We start from the raw sequence: 21,923 nt of genomic DNA on the forward strand, positions 1-21,923 counted from the left end.
GTATTTTTAAAAAGTAAAACCCATTAGATATTACACTCGCTGGAACAGATGTGTTTTTGGCTTGTTTCTATATTGCTTTCCAAGTATGAGTAAAGTAAAAGCCCTGTAAACATTATCTCTGCAAATGTGAGGATGCTGAACTCTGGCCCTCGTGAGTAGCACAGTTGGTTGAGTCGCCGTCCTCCCACACCGGGTGGTAAAGACCTGAGTTCGAATCCCGTTGATGACGTGAGGAATTTTAATGGGCCTTTTTCACAACGTGACAGTGTTAGTCGGTCTCAGGCGAGGCAGCATAGTTTTTTTCTCCCGGCAACTCGGGTTTTTTGTCCAGCAGAAAATCGACAATAGAACACATGCAATTTACAGACAGTATACACGGATCAGTATGGTCTTAGTCGCTGATGCTATTAAAACCCCACTACTACCACAACAATAATCTGGACTCTGAAAGAGAAAATAACAAGCTTTCTTCATTGTTTTAAATAGTTCGCATTACTTTATGCATGTTTTCCCCTATATTGTTTAGTCTCAAACAAAACAAAACAATCAAGGACCCTTTTTCATGGGCTCTCCAGTTTCAATATTACAAGATGATAGTATTATTGCATGACAGTAACAATGCTAAACACGTGCATACCCACCATGGTTTACCCTTTTCTAATTCAGTCAGCACCGATGAGAAGGCACTGACACTTGCTTATCTATTAGCATTATCAAACCATGACTCGATCTTTTCATACTTAGAATGGCTCCCTGATGAATATCGTAATATATTACGATCACTTTTATTTAATTTCATTATTACGCATTTCCCAAAAGCTTGTTTTTATCGTAGCTTTGAAACTTAACAGCCGAGGGAGCCCATGCGATTTGGGAATCTTTTCTCAATTCCGTATTGTAATCCTTATAATAAGATCACTTTTTACTGAGCCCGCATGTTCCCCAATGGTTGACATTTAATCCTGTACACATAAATGGCAAAAAACTGTACAGTTCTCGTCTGTAGCTTTAATTTATTTTCTGCATAATGTCAAGGCATTCTTACACACGCTTGTAGTTGATTGGAAATGGGGGCGGCGGATCTGAGAGATCAGCAAATCAGTTTGATTTAGGATGCACGAAAGAAATAAAACAGGAAATGAATTTTCTACGTTTAGCTTATAACATAATGTCGTTATATTACTAGAGTACGAGGTAAAATTCGTGCCTTAACTGTATCCCCAAACACCGGTTTGAGCATGATAGACTGTTACAGCCCATGGGCGATTGTACCTCAGATGATGTTCCGCTTACAAGATAATGAGACACATTTACTTCGGCAAGTCTGGATGGTGGTGGAGTATGTGAATAGGTGCCTTGAGGATGGTTACTTTATCGATAAAGGAGAAAACACAAAATGAAGGAGAATACTTTTCGTTAAGCTTGTAAGGAAAGTCTCTCTTTCTCTCTCAAGGTCCCTACAAAGAGGACCATTCTTTCTGCTGTAGGCTCTTTTAATACACTTGTGAGTTTCCGGAAAGAGTTTTGACAAGGATTGTTAAGAAATTGTCGAATAATTTTAACGGATTGTGCCCTAATGCAATTAAGATAACCGTGTTAAGAAGGTCTGATTTAATGAATAATCACCAAAGCTAATTTAGGAGAAATTAGGAAAGAATCTAATAAGTTTTCGAAGCAATAATAGTAATACTCAACAAAACGTGTTTTTAAATACTCGTTCTAAACGTCGGTCGATCAAAATGCAATTAATAAACTAAAAGGAAATGTAAACTCAAAGAGTTTCAAACTTCCTCTGACAAAGGTAATCTACCCGCAATGTAAGGGGAGTGGGGGACTCATTGTTCTAGACTATCATATGACTGTTTTAACCGATAGAAAGCAGCAAGTTGCTCTATCTGAGAGTTTGATAACAACTGAGTTTGGTTGTATTTTAGATACGTTTTCCATCGTTGCTACGATGAAGTGTTCTAATTAAAATAACAAATACATTCTCTTACGAGCACATAAAGAATGATTAAAAATATTAGGCGATAACATAACATAGCAATTTATTTTATCATCCGTCCATAATATGAATGTCGTAATGTCAAGAAGTTATTAGGCTTACCGCACGCAACGTTTTGTGTAGTTCTTCAATTGTTAATAATTGGCTTTATGAATATATTCAGTTTTCTCCTATTTGGTGATATGGATTATTTTAGCAACGAAAGAACTCGTAATTCGATGTGAATTAATGGATACTGTAATGTTTACTTAGTATACTGCTGAATGAAGTGGACAATGAACTTTCGAGGCTGCTTTCGTGGATATAATATAGAAATATCGGCGGCAACGCAACAAAGGTATTCTGGTAAGTGGGATGGAAGTGCAGATCCACGGCTTGCCATAATTACTGATGAAGGCTTTTAGTTTGGTTTTAGTTTTTACAGTTTAGTCCCTTTTAAACTGGCATCATTCGAATATTTCCCAACGCTTGTTAATCGAAAGAAGAACAAGTCATGGTGCTCCCGTCATCGACGGGACACGACCTCAGGTCTTTTCCACCCGGTGTGGGGAGGACGGCGATCCTACCAACGAGGGCCTCATATACATTTATTGTGATCAATACTCCATCATACAATGTCTGAATTTTATAAGTTCACAGTTGTTAATCCGCTCAATGACTTGGTCATAAGAAGCTCCGTTCCAAAGTTTTCAATTGCCTAAAGAAAGAAGAGAATACTGCCCGGTAAGCATGTACACTTAGCTGCAGCATATGATTGTAAAGCATGCGTTACCTTTGAAAAATTATGCTCTTTTTGCAGGAAAGTTTCAACAGTTTTCGGTGTCGGAAAAGATGATGCAATAGATGTTTTGCAGATTGAGTTTCATGCTGTGTTCAGTGGATTGCCGACAGAAAGATGAAGAAAAGTTAACTGAAGTCATGTTGGTGATTGTAATAAATCCCACAACAGTACTGAATGTGAGAAGATATTCATTCAAGTGACTAAAACAAGAACTCGGTTTAAATCTCTTTGTAATGAGACTAGAAAAACTCTTAACAGCCATGTTTAGGCAACAAGACATTTTTAAAGCAAAACTCTGACTATTTGATGAAAGAAAAATATGGAGCAGTGTTTACTTTGAAGCAATAGAAGTTTTTATTATTAAACAATTGATTATGCTAAGTTAAAATGGTAAGCAATTAACACAATTGTTAACAGTATAATATTTTTCTTAAACTCCGTATCAAGCGACCTTTCGCCTGAATTCGAAATTCAGGCGAAGGGTTTTATACCAGTTTCAGTGAATCAACGCGATTTATACTCCGGTACAACTACATAGGTCAGAAGAGTTTACATTTAGCCATTTTTGACAATAATATAATCATTAATCGTATTTAGTGATCATATGAAGTTGATTCACAGTAAACTGAGACGCTTGTAAAACTGCAATGTTCAGTGGACAACTCAGTTAAGTTTTAAATGACAAATATGACTTTTAATAGAAAGGAAATTTATTTTTAATTTTACTTCAGATATACACCATCCTCTCAAAGTATCGGACAGTAATGTTAAAGTAAACAGCTTTTTATTAAAAAAAATTATAACTGGGCCCTTAATTGGCTTGAATAATTGCATCGATCCTTCTTGGAGCATTTCTGACCATGATTCTAGTATATTTAGGCCAACTGGGGAAGCATGTTTTTCTAAAACCAACTTGCATGCACCTGATTCCATAGCATTTTCCGCATAATGGAGGTCTTAAAATTGGCCGGGTGTCTGCATTCGAAGGCTACTTCGAATATTTATATTTATTTAGGCCAACTGGGGAAGTTGGCCTAAATTTAGTATATTTAAGCCAACTGGGGAAGTTGGCCTAAATTTAGTATATTTAAGCCAACTGGGGAAGTTGGCCTAAATTTAGTATATTTAGGCCAACTGGGGAAGCTTGTTTTTCTCAAACCAACTTGCATGCACCTGGTTCCATACCATTTTTCGCATAATGGAGGTCTTAAAATTGGCCGGGTGTCTGCATTCGAAGGCATTCGGTACTACTAACCTGTCCAAATTGAGAGAAGGACGGTATGAGTTTCCACCAAACTTTGTCGGCTCGCAGTGGGCAGCGTTCTCTGTGCACTCTCCAAACTCAACCTTCAGAGCGTAGCGCGATTCGCCGCATCACAAGACATTTTTTCATTTCTCCAGACTTCACAAACAAAAACCACGGGCAACGTTCCACTCTAAACGACTTCGTTTGGAGTTCGTTGGTGTCAAGTGGAACTTGTAAACTGCAAAAAACTCAATGAAAACAAAAGCTCACCCACTCCCTGCGAACAGCGTGCACATTTATGGATAATCCTGCTAATATCTGAACTCAAATGTCAGTACAGTATTAGGGACGGCTAATACTGTACTGATGATGCGGTTAAAGTTTTGTAAGGAAGAAATAAACGAAGAAACCGCACTCTTCACGATTTATCGCTCCTATTACCTTTTTACTATTTAGTTTCATTGGCCCACTGATTCATGATTTTATTGTCGACTTAGAAACGTTCGAACGTCTACTGCAACAACATATGATCGATATGATAACCGACAATCATACCGGTTTGGAACTCCGTAAGCTATTTACCACGACTTATAATGGCTGCCACTGATGTCTCAGGTATTTCCTGCAGACATTTATACCTGTTCCTTATCAGTAAATGGCTCATCATTTACCACTCTCTGAGAAGTTCATTTTTTGATGTGAAATGCTATAACGTATTTTATTCCTAGTTTGCACCAGAAGTATCGTCTATTTGCTGTACTGTAAGCCATATAAGTCGCGAGCGCAATAAGAAGAGTTTTATTTAATAAATGCATATTTTTTGTATGTGATTAAATTATGATCATCCGTGGTTTGATATGCGTTTACATGCTTCAAGACACTGGATAAAAATATTTAAATTCTGAATTTATATCATATTTCTTTCAATTTTAAATAATTAAAAAGTGAAAATATATCTAATCTAAATACTGATAATTGGGATGTCTATTCAGAATTTAAGAGGAAAAAAAGACTGGAATCCACTGCTGTATATACATAAATATCGTTGTTGGTTTTTAGGCATCAGATGTTGCGTCGTAAATATCATGTACGTAAATTGCTTGTTCTGTGGTCGATTTGCCTGTATGCTGAACGGAAAATCCGAGTTTCCAGAAAAAAACATGCACCTTGGCCTGAGACAGACTAACTCAACGACGTTGTGAAAAAAAGCCCATAAAAATTCCTGGAGTCAGTGAGGAGATTCGAACCCGGGAACAATGCTTATATGCACTACGCTGCCCACGAGGGAATAAATATTGTAATTTGTTGATGTTAGTTCATTATTGGACTCTTAATTAGTTGGTACAAGTTCACTGTTGGTCTCCGCGTGCACTGAATATGAGGTAAAAGGCACGAAACGTGAAAAGTATGCTGATGTTTAAATTTTAAATAAGTAAAAAGGCCATCCGTTTAAACAGCTAGGCTCCTGCCATTGTTAAGATAAATCAGTCGAGCGGTCCTGCGCATCTTTTTGGTTTTCAGTTTTATCTTGATTTTCTTAACTCTTTCAGAATTGTGTATTGTTTTCATTCCACAGACATTGCTCTTCATTATTTAAAAGTATTTTATAGACACCCTGTAGATAAATTCAGCAGAAACTCTCTGCACGTATTGGTGCAACTTAATCAAGAATGATGTCTGAAGTATGAAGAGATCAAGGACGGAAACCATTAAGATAAGAAATGTTACAGGGCCGAAAGGTATTATCCAAAAAAAAAAAAAAAAAAAAAGTAAATTGCAACGAAGCATAATAAAATGCAGTTTTACTGAAGAAGCAGACTTCACTGAAAGCCAACAAGCAGAACGGTGACTTTGTTTTCGTCTTGTAGAACTTTAGGAGTTTAAATTACCTTTCATTGCTGTTAATACTGACAGAATACAAATGAGAGCGAACCAGAAGCGTTGGGCTTCATACGAAACAAAAGTAAAGATTTTTTATAACATAAAAACAAAACATCTTCCATTGCTATGTACAACGGCTGTTCATGCAATAAGATTGCACAAATATATTATACGAGACTAATATTTTGGCAAATCAGTTGCCATCTGGAATCTATTATAACTACTAATTTGGCAAATCAGTTGCCATCTGAAACCTAAAAAAATATTGTGCAACAGTCTTTTGGTTACAATTAAACCGAATTTAACCAAACTATTACGAATCCTTGCTATAAATAAGTACAGTTTGTCAGAAACTTTAAAAAAATTAATATCCTTACAAAACTATTGATCATGCGGACGTGATGATGCTAGTCTTACAGTCCCATAATGCAGTTTCGCTGTACAAGAAGATAATCGCCCCTACACAAAAATTGCGGGATTATTTTTGTGAATGCCTACGACCAAAGACATTCTTCCCAGGCTAATTGGGAATAAACATATGGAACTTCGTTAAATATTTCATAAGACAATAAGAAGTCCTCATTTCGTATTTCAGCAATTGTTTCCTATAATAAGAGTTTGTGACTGATAAATCTTCGATACGCCACTCAAACGACTGTTATTAGTACCTAAAGCGCTATTTCCTAATAACAAAACATTATGGCAGCCTCTTATCCGGCTACACTACACAATTTCGCTGATTTAGTTAAATGCAACATTATGTTAGGCTTAGACACATTACATAATTCGTAATATAATACGGATGTGAGTTTGGATTAGTGTAATGTATGAATATACGGTCAGTTAGATAACCCTGTCAACATCAATTTGTAAGCTTTTAAGTGAGCTGTGTGAGAGGATATATATACCAACCGCACCGCATTTTGCGGAAGTCAAATTAGCTACGGCTATTTGCAAGTTTACAAATATACGTATGATGGAGACTGTACCATAGCACTCAAGATCAAGCACAACTTATAACTGCAGAATCTCTTTTTGAAGTGCACATAAATACAATTGGGTTAAATCACACGTTAAAACGAATATAAACAAAAAGTATATATTATAAACGCTGCATAAAAATGCAATCTGACTGGTTTATTATATTTACATTCATGATTAATTACAGAATTCACTTAATCCTGTCGCTCATGATATTTATAATACGGTACATCACATGAATTACAGTGAATTATATATTAATTTCCTCCATTAGGATTATCGCTACTAATGTCTACGTCACTTATAATGGTTCCCTTTATTACTTTCAGTATATCTACATTACACAGAAAGTAATAATGAGAACCATTCTGCAATACTTATCGAATAACGCACTAATTCTCAAAATGTGGGTTGCGATCTTCACGGAGGCTCGCGAAGTTTACCACCATTTCAATTATGCACATATTATTTTATTGGTCTTTATAGTGGTGGAAAGATATAAAGCCATTGGAGCAGAGTATGAATTTCGTGCGCGAGGGGGGGCAAGCGAGACGGTTGCTGTTTTGAAGTTATTGCATCTGTTCGACCAAACGTGTATTCACATTTGTGCCTCCCAAGAATAATAAATATTATTCGTACCATCAAACAATCATATTTACAGTTCTTTTATCCATAAAAAACTGCAAAATTCCCATAACCAAATCTGTGCCAAAGGTCATTGCCCTACAATTTCTGGATCCCTAAAAAAGGGAAAGCCATTCTACAAAACAAAGGCTAGTTCTTTCCGGAACATCGACTGGATGAGTGGTTCAACTACGTTGCCAGATTTTCTAAGCAGCCTCCGGCTCTACCAAACCTGCCAATCTTCAACTATTCTCATCCCACTGATGCTCTTGCTACAATTTGAATTTCGAAGCAACAATTAATACGGGCGGTTAATAATCTCCCTCTCATAACAACCTCCGGTAACGATGGCATCCCCCCCCCAGTTCATAATCAAATGCTTAAGTGTCTTAATCATCGACCGCTCCTCAACCTATATAACAGATGCCTTTTAAGTCATTACTTTCCACTACAGTGAAATAGGTACTCCATCCGACCCTTCCTAATAACTCGAAACTCGAAAATAGACTATTATACGCGTCTGAGTTGGCCACAGTTCGTAACTACATGACCGAAAAATACAGTTAATGATTCTAATACTCATTGTCAAATAACTAGTTGTAAGCTTCACTGATCTATGTGGTCGTGTGCCAGAGTATAGTATAAACAGAACATTTTTTCCATAACTTAAATCGAGATATGTAGCTGCGAATGAGGGCGATTTGCTATACATTAATTTATTAAAATTACTTTTAAAATATCTTTAAAGACTTAAAAAATACGGAGATATTATGCAACTATCCTTGTTCATGATAGTGAAGCATTACTCTAAGTTCCAAATGGAGAAAAATTTCTCGTCTTACAGTTTAACGCAAACAGAATTCCGAACATCAACAAACACTTTCTCACGCCACAAATAAAGCAGAAGCTGCAAATACGCTTACTGCATAATATCAAAAAAGAGTTTACGTCGTTAATCTTAAATATCCAATTAACCTTTCGTAACGTGATTTGCAATTTGCAATTTCAAACTTTACTACCCTTCTAGTTGCTATTGAAATTTCTTGTCCAAAGCAGGTTTCCTAGAACGAAATGGCGTTAATAACCCTGCGCCTGTAGGAAATCTGTTTCGGCGATTGCGTTTTCGAAGAAAATATTTATGACGTAAAGTGAACTCTCATTGCACTTATACTGCTGTATTCTGCAGTTCAGTATTGGACAGAGGAGCACAGGACCTAGAAAAATATTCAATATATTAATTTTAAAAGTCATTATAAAAGTAATGACTATATGACATTATGACAAGAATCATAGTAAGATGATTGAGACAGGTGTCCATGCTCATGGCACAAACAAGAAATCCATCGGTTAGCAACGCTAATTATAGCGTTTTATGTCAAATTTATGTCAAGTGCTGCGAATATTTTGCCCCACTACTGTATATCGAAACTAAATCTCTTATGAAAATTTTCTGAAATAGTAGCAGTAGGATTTTAGGAGCATCAGGAACTAAGGCCATAATTTTTCCATATAAACTGTCTGTATATTGAGTGTGTTCTGTGGTTTTTCAGGGAGAAAAAACCATGCTACCCTCGCCTGAGACCGACTAACTAAGCCACGTTGTGAAAATGCTCATAAAAATTCCTCCGATCATCGACGGGACTCGAACTGAGGTCTTTTCCATCCGGTGTGGTGGTGGGGTGGACGGCGATTCTACCAACTGTACTACCCACGAGGGCATTTTCAGATTTCTTGGAGATTATTGAATTCAGTCATGAATATAGTTTCGTAAAATGTGTTGCAGCTTTATTAACTGACAAAGATCAAATCCAATATTCACAAAGCTATTACAATGCATCGGTTGAGAGAATATTAATCTAGCTAAACACTACAATAAGGAATTATATATATATTTCAAGGCGATAAACAGGTCACTACAAAACAGAAACAGAATCTAAGCTTAAAAATGTGATTAATGGGTTATCGATTATTTTAATTTGCATACGGAAGACAAACGACTTGAATTGGATTAACTATGTCATCTTGATTATTCGCTGGCTTTCATGATATATACTGATGGCTTAACCTGATTGCAGCCCTATTTAAATAGAATGCGATTTTTCTCTTTAAAGAGATATTATTATGTCACATTCATAATTATCAAATAATAAATATACTTTCTGTTTACTTCCAACTGCAAATGCATTTTCTTAAAGTGCGTTTCCAGTTGGGAGTGAGCATAAAGTTAGTTTTAAGAAACGTAATAAAAGAAATTCAAAGAAAGATAATATATTTACAATGGAAAGGGGTTTTTATAGTTTTCTTTTTTTCTACACACGCACAAGGAATTAATATCGACTGTATTTTTTTCGGGTACAATAATTGTTTGAATAAAGTTGATTTATTTACTTCTTTCATAAATAAACCCTGTGTTATGAATAAAAATATCCATGCTGACTTATGTAAAAGTAATGATAAATGCTTAAATGTTTGCACATACTTGTATAAATAAATATAATTTCTAGAATCAGTCGCTTTTATTTTATTTTTCAAGTGGATCATTATTTGTACCGCACAAAATATTAAAAAAAGGTCAACAAATCAATCCAGCACGCATATCAACTATCACAATTATCTTAAAGAATCAATGCAAGAAAAAGTGTTAGTGCTACTGCTATCACTTATTCACTCTTCCTACCTTATCGCGAACTGCTTTTGCAAATTATAGCTATGTGACAGGCCATACAGCGCTTAAATGAGCCAATGACCAGTTTAATGTAATTTTATAATGCCTGAGAACAAAGGGAGACAGAAAATGCACGGTGTGGGTACAGATGGAAAACTGCATACTTCGTTAAATCTATGGTTAACCTTTCCGATAAAAAGAGACTTACTAACGCCTATAAACAACAGATTTAACTTGTACAATCAAGGTTTTTTCCAGTATTATAACTAGTCATACAACCGGATGACAAGTGATAATGGAGAAAAAACAAAATTTAGCGATAAAAAGAGAAATTATTAGAATCAAAATATCATGTAAACTGATTAAGAATGCGCATTCCTGATTATAATTATTCGTAAGAAGAACAATCTTTTTTTTTTTCTTACTCTCCCAATTTGAAAATATTTTTTTCCCTGAAGCATTCAGTTTTTATATTTTCTCTGATACTTTTACTAGGCATGCATTAAAATGAAAATCCTGCGCCTTTCAAATACCTGAGAGTTCCGGGTTTTAAAGCAAAAGAAATTTTGCTTGAAGATATTTGTTTTCTGGTTTCCGAAAGCGATTTAATACATATTTTTTTTCTTTCCCCCCCCCCCGTTTTTCGATAATAATACGACTGTTGTATATACATGCTCTCTAAGAATTTCCATGCTTGTTGCCATCGAAACTAGGCACTTCGGCGGCCAATGAATATTCGGTTTCCACTGAAAATCAACCTCGTTACAGATCGGTTACCAAAATAGCGACCATGCAGAGAATCATTGACCACTTCAAACAACCACAAGTCGCGGTTGAGGACAAGTGGTATACTGGCGCAGGCTGTTAAATTCTGTAATTTAGACAAGTTATAAAAGCACGCTAACACCCAAATGGCTGACAGCTCAAAAAACATGCTTACTCAAACATACTAAAATTTCTTTGTTTTCAATATTCATCGAACTGTATTTTCTTTGCTCTTCTTCCACACGTTTTCTCAAAAATACTCTCTTCTTTGCTTGTACTACGCATGCCGTTGCTAAATAAGAGGGTCTAAATAGAAATAATTGAGTCTACTTTCCACTTATTTCAATACAAAAAAAAAAAAAATCCTGTCAATGCCTCAAAATCCAGCCCCCCCCACAGTGTACTCTAAATTTGGTTTTGTTCAGGTTGTAAACAGGAGTTTTTAATGAATGGTGCTTGTAATCTGAGCGGTCGCCATCTTGTTTCAAGATGAAAAATAGAAATATAGACTTTCCCATCAGAATACTCAAGTATCCCCCAAACCCCATATGCACTGTAAATTTAGTTTTGATCTAAATTTAAAAGCAAAAATTATTAGGGGGCAGAAAGAATACGCATAAACACAGACATGATAATTTCGAAAAAAAAAAAAAAAAAACAGTTTTCCATTTAGGAATGTATGCTGACCAGTATAGTGAACCCTAAGTGGATTCGCCAGTCTCGAGAGGATTCTAACCAGACCTTTTTAAATGGAAAAACCTGGTTCGAAATCCCCAGGAGACTGAAGAAATTTTTAAAGGCCTCTTCATTCCAGATTGTAATTAGTATAACTCAGGCTTAGAGTGCACAGAGTCGCCTTCCTCACGAATTCAATCTATAAATCTTCACTGTTAAGCAATATTTCCCAACACGGCCAATACGCTAAGGGCTGATGAGCTTTTCAAACCGCACAACATCAGCCACTGAGCACACTTGTATAGAAATACAAGTGTGCTCAGTGGCTGAAAACACTGTCAACAATGAAAACATCGAGTTCAGTACCATACAAATCGGTGCACTACGACTACAATAATCCATACCAACCAGTCACATGACAATATTCTTGTATCCTCCATCTGCCTTTAACAATTCTTTTCCAGTTTGCATTTGACTCATAATTGTCTTAATATGATTTATAACATGAATCATATTTGATGATGAAAAACAATGAAAAGTTTTTTTGTTTTTTTTTGCTTTTTTGACAGATGTAGAATAAGTTTATTATTATCATGCAGTTTGAGACTATGGCCTCACCTGCGAACAGCAAATGTCTTTAATACGTAACCTTCATCGGATGAAATGTGATTTATTTTATTCAAGTCAGATGCTAAAAGAACTTTATATTAATATGTTACCGATGCCCAAGACCTTCTTACTAATAATATCGATTCATTCACTTAGGGCCAAAGCTGCAAAATATTATGCACATGTCTTTATTGCAATCAGTGGCTAGTTTTACATGGATGCCGGAGGCAATTTTTTTTTTTTTTTTTTTTTTGTTAGTTGTTGGCGCAACGGCTTCTGTGGCCATAATGCACCTCCCAAAGTTTTTGCATTTTACTCTGATCCAAGCCCGAGGCGGGATTCGAGCCCGCGACCTTTGGGTTGCCAGGCAGGCACTTTATCCACCTGGCTAGCCCGGTCGGCACCTGGTGCACCCATAACAGCAACAATACTAGAGTTTTAACATAAAAGGAACTAAAATGGGGAAAAAATGCTACACATGCTACACACAGCACGAAGAAAAACAATGCAGTTACACAGCTGAAGACGAAAGCTGTTCCCTGATGATGCGTCTTTTGTAGGATTTATCCTCTATAAATTTCTTGTAGTCGACATCCATCTCCTGGAAGTTGTGGAGCATCTCCATGGGCAGGAATCTGGCGCCTATTCTGAGCCTCCACTCCACAGACTGCAGAGAGGATCCTCCAATTACACATCTTCCAAAAACTTGGCGTATTAATATCGCCCGCTATCATTTTTATTGAGACGAGTAAGCGGAGGGTGAAAATCCGTTCGGAGACTTTTCTGTAGTTAGGTAGTTTTGTAATTGTCTATTAATTTTTGGATAAGAAAAAAGATCAAGAAGTTGTTTCTAAATGATGTGTTTAAATTTAGTAGGGATTTTGTAGGATTTTTGAGTTGAATTACTTAGTCGTTTTGATACTGATTGTGACCTCTTTTGGAATATTTCTGTATATTTCATGAGCATGCATCCGAAGGATGCTGTGACTTGCAAAAGTTGAAAATTGTAAAGTATGCGTTTTGCATGTTTGAACTGCTATTTTAGGTGTTATTTGAGTGGAAATCCTTTTCGGGTATTTCATGACCTTGACGGCGTGGAATACCCGACAACAAAATATGCATATACAAGGGATTCATAGTTAGTATCTCTAAAGTCATTCCTAAACTTCGGGTTCCAATCATCATTATTAACATACCCATTCCTCCCCACTCGTGATAGGGTAGGTTGGGAAGAATGACTACTAAAATAGAAAATATCTTTATTGCAGGCAGTGATTGGCTACATGATTGCCTGATGCAATAATACTCACAACAGCGACAATGCTAGGGGTTGGATCAATACCGAAACGTGGATCAATACAATCAATATTTTAACTGTAACCAGAGACAGTTATAAATCTTAATACGTATGGTGTTCTGAATCTTGTTGACGATTTCCAATAAGGCTTGATTCCCTGTAACAGTTGGCGAGTAAGGTTTTCAGTTTCCTAATTCAGCCTTACAGCATATATATTATATGACGATGCATCCTTTCTGTCTCATCTGTGAACTGTAAATTATTGTCTTGTCGAATCTCTTATCAAGCTTACTGTCTAAGTTTACAGATGATACAAAGATTGACAGGATGGTTAATGACACCGAATCAAGGCTACTGCAGCAAGATCTAGAAAAATTAGGCAAATGGGCTGAGAAATGGCAATCGAGGTTTAACATTGGTAAATGCAACGTACTGCATAGGGCCAAAAGTAATCCTAAAATAACATACCACTTAGTGGTACCACACTCGAGGTGGCGGGCAATGAAAGAGAACTAGGGGTAATTGTATTCGACATGAAGTTCTCTGAGCACTGCAAATAGGCTGTTAGAACAGTTCATGGGTCTGGATACTGGTCTGGAAGCCTCATTTTAAGAAGGATGTGGAACGGGTGCAAAGAAGAGCAATAAGATTAGTCAAGAACACAAAGGGGTACTCTTATCACAAAAAAGGTTTCAGTTCTGCGATTGAAGCGCTTGGAAACAAGACCTTGCTGGAAGACCTGATTGACCCGATTAAGGCTTTAAATGGATTGAGTAAACTTAATGATGGTCTTACACTTTCTTGGACAACACAAACACATGTGGACATAAATTTAAAAAGGATGGCTGCAGGATAATTTGCTTTCAGCCAGAGGATAATTTATTCTTGGAACAAATTACCATCTGATATTTTGGAAGTGGATCGTTGGAACAAATTTAAGTAAGAATTCGACGTATTAATAGAAGGGAGGAGCTGTTGTAGGGTTTTAGGTGCATCGGCGACTAATGCCTTTTTGTTCCGTATATACTCTGTCTGTAAATTGCGTGTGTTCTGTGGTCGATTTTCTGTTTGTGGACGAAAAACCATGCTACCGTCGCCTGAGACAGATTAGCTCAGCCAAGTTGTGAAAAAGACCCATAAAAATTTCTCAAGCAATCGACGGGACTCGAACTCAAGTCTCTTCCACCCGGCGTGGGGAGGATGGCGATTCTACCAATTCTGCTAACCATGAGGGTCTTTCGTCCTTACGTTATTTTAATTACTATAATTAATTCATTTAATATTTGTTGGCAGTTTGTATTGATTTGAAATTTTGTGGGATTTATATAAATTTTTACTTATTTATATTAAACTTGGGAAAAAATTATTAATTATTCTACTCTATTATAATAATGCAGTAATGAATCCTAAATTTATTCAAGCATTTAAACATTCAGCAATTTGCTATTTTCGTCAGAGGATTTTGCCTTGAAATTTTATTAACTATTTTCGCTGTTGTTGCATTTAGCGAAAACGTTTCCAAATGGTAAAACAAACAATAGCAAGGGATCAAATATATCTCACTGATCTTATACTAAGAGAACGATGGTTTGGAGATTTCTCTATAATGAGAAACTAAACCTTAGCTAAAATGACTTTAACACTTGTGCCAGATGGACAGAAGCCCAGACACTAGCAGAGGGAAGATTGGATCGATAAATTGTGCCAAAGATTTGGATACAGAAACGTACATAATAGGGGCTATTAAGTCCAAAAAGTCTAAAAGGAATTTATTCAGAAAAATAAGTTCAGTTTATTCTGCTGCTGAACCGGGTTTAGGATTTCTTTATTCGGCAAACGTAAAAACTGAAGATAGTAATAGCAAATCGCTCAGTCCTGCATATACTGCCCAAACTTTAAAACGTTTACATCAAAAGTAAAAGTAACTCATATTAGAAAATGTATATAACTTAATTTATTCTGGTTTCACAAGACATGAAACCAAAATCGCTTTCAATCGCTTGACTGAAATAATTTAAAATGAAATGATTATTCTTAATATGGACTTGGTTTCCAAACGAAATATTCGACTGTTTTTTGTTATTATTCTTGTTTAGATTTCTTACTTTACTTACTATAATTAATTTATATTTGTTGACAGTCTCTAATAAATAGTCGACAGTCTTAAATATTGTCGGATTTATGAAAAAATATCCATTCATTTACATTAAATTTTTAGAATAAAGTTATTCTAAACCACATTGACTGTTCTGAAAGTGATTAAATATCTTTTCACAAAAAACATCTATTACCTTACTTTTCAAACTGCCCTCGTGCTTAAAAAAATGAATTACCACAGTGTACATTACTTACGCTTGTAATTTCAGCACACGAATTTTATGTAAATATCGTTATTTTCCTGGGAGTTGGCTCTTTTTTCCTTCTATCGCGATTTATGTCTGTCAAGTGACACATCATCGAGATATACGATGTAAACTTATCCGTCTCTCTGACCCAAATCTCTCTCTTACCCTTTGAACATATTCATCGATATCATAACGTGTTGCTCATCCACCTCGTAACATCATCACTGGCATCTCTACTGCCTTTAAACTTTTTAAAGAAGTCAAAAACTTTTGATCTATAACTTCCTTTCCATAGGCTTAATTTTACATTAAAACAAACTGTGTTACTTATAAATTTTAATATTAATTCACTGTTCTCAAAATATGACTACTCAACTCATGATACAAAAAACATTTTTAAATAATCCGAACTCCTCTTTCAAATAGTTCGGGATAGATTAAACCAATTTTCGTATAAATATCGTTGATACACGATGAAACACGTCAGTATGTATATATAAATATCCATACCATAAATTTATCCAGAATATAAATATGGATCACATGGGTATTTATATTCTCGAATGCCAAGCAATCACCTGTATCATTCGATAATATAATATAAATTTCACAGCCTCGTTTTTTTTTTTTTTTTTAATAAAAAGGTCAAAACTAATGATTTTTTAAGGTTGCGAGAGTTTTAACATGATCTATCAGTAGAAAAATTCCTTTGAAATTAATGTATAAATTATCACTACAAAATACAGCATGGGTCTTCACAAACAAGAAAATATTCAAATTGACTGACAATAACATACATTTTTGAGGAGACAGAATTATTTTGAATGACAAAAAAATAATTCAATTTGCCAAAATAACTACATTTCTTTTGGAATATCGAAAGATTACACATAATACATAAATATTATATATAAATTTACCTATAAAAACAATTGGAAAGCCGTCTAGCCTGGAAATAAAATACAGATCACTATATTTAATGAAATTTTCCCCATTACACACTCCGAAATATTTCATAAATAAATAAAACATCGTCCTAAGTCATCCATGTTACTCTACAAATATCTACTAACACAGTTTAATGCATAACTATTGAATTTCCAACAAATTAATTTTTTTTATACATTTACACACAAAAGAATTGCTTAACGATCTCTCGACTTCACATTAAAATTTAAATCATCCCCGATTTTTTATTAAAAAAAAAACAATAAAGTCCATATAAATTAATGAGAGTATAAGAAAACACGAACGTAGTGACAGTGCCTTTACGGTCAAAATTGCATACAGATGGTTTGAGAAACACTCCGAATATAAACTGCTATTAACAAACATTCTCTAATAATCTGGTGGGGTAGTGTAGTTGATTTCATAGATTTGCCATGATCGGCATATCGGAGAGTATATCAATAAACACGGAATTATTATGCTATCCAAGATGCTTATGTTTCCATAGACAAGGATAGTAATTTGCAAATATATTTGACTCAGAACTGTCGTGTAAAACTGAAGCGACAGTACTTTTTAACTTGACATAAACTATCCAGCACCTATTGATTTTCTTTATCTTCACTACTGGCAATAAATCACTACAAGATAATGAGTTTAAAAACCGCTTTTAAATGCATATTAAACTCAATCGGTCTTAAAGTGCCAATAAAGGAAAAGTTAGCAACGCGTACTTTCTCTTTCTGCGTTCACGTACTGCTCCCATAAATCCAAATAGGTCACCTTAATTTACATGATTTGACATGAAACATTTATTCTGAACATATTAATTATATATGGACAGAATGCAAATTCTCTAAATTCTGCAGGATTACGCAGTTTGGATTATACTATATTAGTCCTCGGCACAATCGATAATCCTACTGGCTGTTATATTGCAAAGAATTTTTTTCTTTAACTTCTGCATTTTGCATACATATCTGAGTGAAAACATTAATATTCAAGGCGCCTTTTTGAAAGATAAAAGACGGCAGATTTTTAGCAACTAAAGATAGCTTAATTAAAATATCGTACAATGACGCAGGAGAGATTAATAATATATAAGCATGAATTAATGCTGAAGGAAGGTATTGATTTTTGAATATTTTTGGAAGAGAAAAATTTCATAACTTTATCGTCATAGAAAATAGGATAAATCAATACCTTGTTTATTATTTACACAAATATGTGTTTGAAAATTCGAGCTCTATCTAATGAATTTTGAAGGATTTTGAAATATTTGACTTGTGCTGTAAGTTAAATTCTAATAAATTTTGAAGAAAATACTACTACGTTGGTTCTCAAATGTTTTTTTTTTTTTTTTGTATTTAAAACAACGTCATCCCTGGCTGAGTTGGTTTGGAAATGGATTCGATTTAATTTAACGCCATAAAAATTACCGCAGTTTCTCACCATTATTTTCTGAAAGAAAAAAAAAAAAAAAACATAGCGCACCCATTCCACAAGTTCTCGTTTAGTAAATTAGATATTTAAGTTTTTGAGAAACATATCCAAAAGTGCCAGGTAAAAAAAGCTTCAACTCCCGAGTCAATCGTTATTTATATATTTCTCAGAAAATCAGCGCGAACAGCAAACGAGGCTCAAAAGAGAATGGAAAAGATGTACTGTGTCATGTTTGAGCGCGAGACCCGTTCGCAGATGTTTATTTAACATGGGATTGAAAGCCCATCGTCCTGGCAAAATAAAAAGCCTCTTCTCATGAAAAAGCGCATGAAGCTCCATTGAAAGTGGTGAAATATTTGCTCATTAACCTATCAATCAACGAGATGGTTTTAGAAGAGCAAGTTCAATCCTCATGACCTGATGATCAAAAAGGGAAAAGATGAGCAATGCTGATTTCAAGAAATACGAATGTAGGATACACATGACGATTAAGGTTGTTGTTGTTGTAGAAGGGTTTCAGGACCATCAGCGACTAAGGCCATAATCTGAGGTCGATTTTCTGTTTGCTGAAGAAAAACCCGAATTTCAAGGAGGAAAAAACCATGCTACTCTCGCCTGACACTGACTAACTCAGCCACGTTATGATAAAGGTCCATATAAATTCCTCCGTCACCCGAACTCAGGTCTTTCCACACGGTGTGGGAAGGGCAGCGATTCTACCAACTGTGCTACCCACGAGGGCGGACGATTAAGGTGAATATAAAAATAATTGTTTGCCACGTATGGGGTAAGCTGCTCAAAAATCATCCAGAACGAGAGGGAACTTCTTGATATATATGCCTGTACGTGAACTGACTCTCTCTCAAACAAATGGAATTCATTTCGAATATGCATATTATATATTTTTACGATATATTACATCGCAGTATTATTTAGAAATCTAAATATTGCAATATAAAAAGTGTTTCCGATTCGAAAGGTGAGGAACACAATAGACAGAAATGCAAAGAACAATAAATAGGGAGGAAAAGAAATTCAAGCTATTTATCAAATATATTTTAACATTAATACGTTGAACTGAAATCGATGAGAAGAATGCACAGCGGGTTAGCAACGAATTCTCTACATTTACGACGTATAGCCTTCTAAATCTAGAAGGCTATACGTCGTATAGTTTCAAAATGAAGAGGAAACTGGCTCTTTGAAGAGCAATGATGCAGGATAGTCTGGACATCCGAGGAATGTTCGAACTCCAGAGTACACAGACAGAACAAGGAACACAATTGCGCGTAGCCTAGAAAATCAACACAGAGCATTCAAGTGAAACTGGAGTATCTCCATCAAGTGTCGTTAGAGTGTTAAGGTCTGATCTGGAGGTCTTCTAAACGAAATTCAATTAATGCAGCAGTTAAACCTGGATGACGAGCGTCAACTTTATGAATTTTGTGTAAGTTTGAGAGGTATGCTTGATGAAGCAGAAATCAACATGCACGACTTAATTTCAGCCACGAATGTCGTGTTTACTTTAATGTTATGACAAATTTACAGGTTTTGAAGCCCAGAGAACGCAGACGTTGATGTTGCCTCACTAATCATTAAATTTATGGCTGCATTTGTTAAAGATTAACACTTTGACACGTTCAGTACATTTTTCTGTACATGAAGCTAGACTGCCTTCGGCAGGATGCCTTCACAGCCTTCGTGCCTTCCAGTCAAGACGGAAGGAACTTTTACCTTTTTTTTATAAATAAAAGTTAAAAATATTTTTAGTAGGTATTGTATTGTTTACAAGGCAAATGAAATGTATTTTATATGAAATGTTTTTGTTAAATTATGAGTTATTACTAACTCAACTTAATTTTAAATTTGAGGTGGATTAAGTCGGTCTCAGATCTCAAAAGATAACAGTACCATTTTCGACTAACATCATGGCGGAGTTTGACAGTCTCGAATAGCGGTTGCCGTGGCTTATCTTTCTATACATTAAACTATAATTTCCCTCCTAATGATATTTATTCAGCCAATGGGAGAAAAGAGATGCGGGTTACGTGGTAATACGTAACAAATACAAAAATACGTAACAGAAGCTTGTTTTAATGTGATAAAACAGACTTCTGTTTAAAGCGTAGTCACGCGCTATGTTTATCTAACATGACCACGCAGTACCATTCTCGATTTCCATATGTAACGTATTTATTTAAATAAACTAAATGCAACAAGGCATAATATGTTTAAAATTCTATATCTATATAACATCGGTATAGATACACCACAGACAACTCTTAAAGAAAAACTACGATCGTAGTGTGAAAGGCACCCACACATGAAAAGCCAACTAGCTTTGAAACGGTGCCGTCTGGGTGGTGGTGCCTACCGAGAATAACTGGCAATAGTCTTCTCTATTAGTGAAGCATTACTTATTCGAGGTAGTGCAATACGTGGTAACTCGTTGTGAAGGATGAGCACAATATGAGATACAGACGAACTGATGCTTTTCACAGTACGATCGTAGTTTTTCTTTCAAAGTTGTCTATGGTTTATCTACACCGATATTATATATATATAGTAACGTATTTATGTATTCATAGCTGAGGAAGAAACACACACAGAGTCGAAAGCTTCTGTAAGTATTTTATTTTATTTTATCAAAAGAAGCGAGCGCAGCAAGCAGAGAGCGAAACCCCCTAGTTAGTATTAATTTTAATATTAGAATTAGTAGTGGCAAACAATGAAGGAAGCAAGCTTATACAGCATCAGCCAAAAATACTACCCCACTTCACCTTTTCTTCCCTTCTAATAATTTCTCCAATTCTTCCGTAAATTTATTCAAGCTACCCACTTCCACACCAGATAGAAATTTGTTCCAACAATCACTCACTCTTTGGCTGAAAGCAAATTTTCGCAGATTTATTGCTACCATCTCTTTTTTCAACTTAAATTTGTCCCCTTATGTGTGTCATTCGAGAAAGATCAAGAATTCAACTAGAATCTACTCGATTCATTTAAGGGTTAAACATTTCAATCGGGTCTCTCTTTTTTTTTTTTTTTTTTGCATTTATAGAGGAGCGTCTTTTTGCAGACGCTCCACAAAGCCCATAAATGTTGGAGAAATTATTAGAGAGGAAGAAAGATGAGGTGGGGAAATTTTTTTGGCCGGTGCTGTAAAAGCTTGCTTCCTCGAATTATTTTCCACTATTAATTCAAATAATAATATTAATAAGCCATGCAGGCGCACTACAAGCCAGTGTACCTTATGCGCCATTAAGCACCTATAACACACACAATAAGCCATGGCAACCGGTATTTTCGAGACTGTCAAATTTTGCAGACGCCACAAATTTCACTACTCCAATTTGCAATGAAATCTTCCTTGCAGAGTTCTTTTGTACCCACTGATTATTCTTGTTACTCTTCTGTGCACCCGTTCCAACAGAACTACATCTGTCATAAAATGAGACTTCCAGACCTGTATGAGGTACTCAAGGTGCAGCTAACCATTCTCTTATACAACTGGATAATAACTTCATTGTTCCTGCTGGAAAAATTGCTGCTTTTTCGCTATTCACTCACTACCTTAAGCGTGGAGAACATAACAGAATAGTACGATGGTGTTCAAAGAAAGTGCATCACCTAGGAATTTCACAATTCTAACCTTTTT

The 21,923-nt window shown here is 35.5% G+C and overlaps 1 protein-coding gene across 2 annotated transcripts in view; it reads right to left on the bottom strand.

The window, feature by feature from the left end:
* LOC150083734 (follistatin-related protein 5-like) overlaps window positions 1-21,923 on the bottom strand; it is a 494,649-nt gene that overhangs the window by 452,819 nt on the left and 19,907 nt on the right. The gene's annotated exons all lie outside the window — the stretch shown is intronic.

Source organism: Mastigoproctus giganteus, chromosome 7, assembly GCF_048544385.1.
Source record: "Mastigoproctus giganteus isolate SK-2022 chromosome 7, ASM4854438v1, whole genome shotgun sequence".
NCBI classification, from domain to species: Eukaryota; Metazoa; Arthropoda; class Arachnida; order Uropygi; family Thelyphonidae; genus Mastigoproctus; species Mastigoproctus giganteus.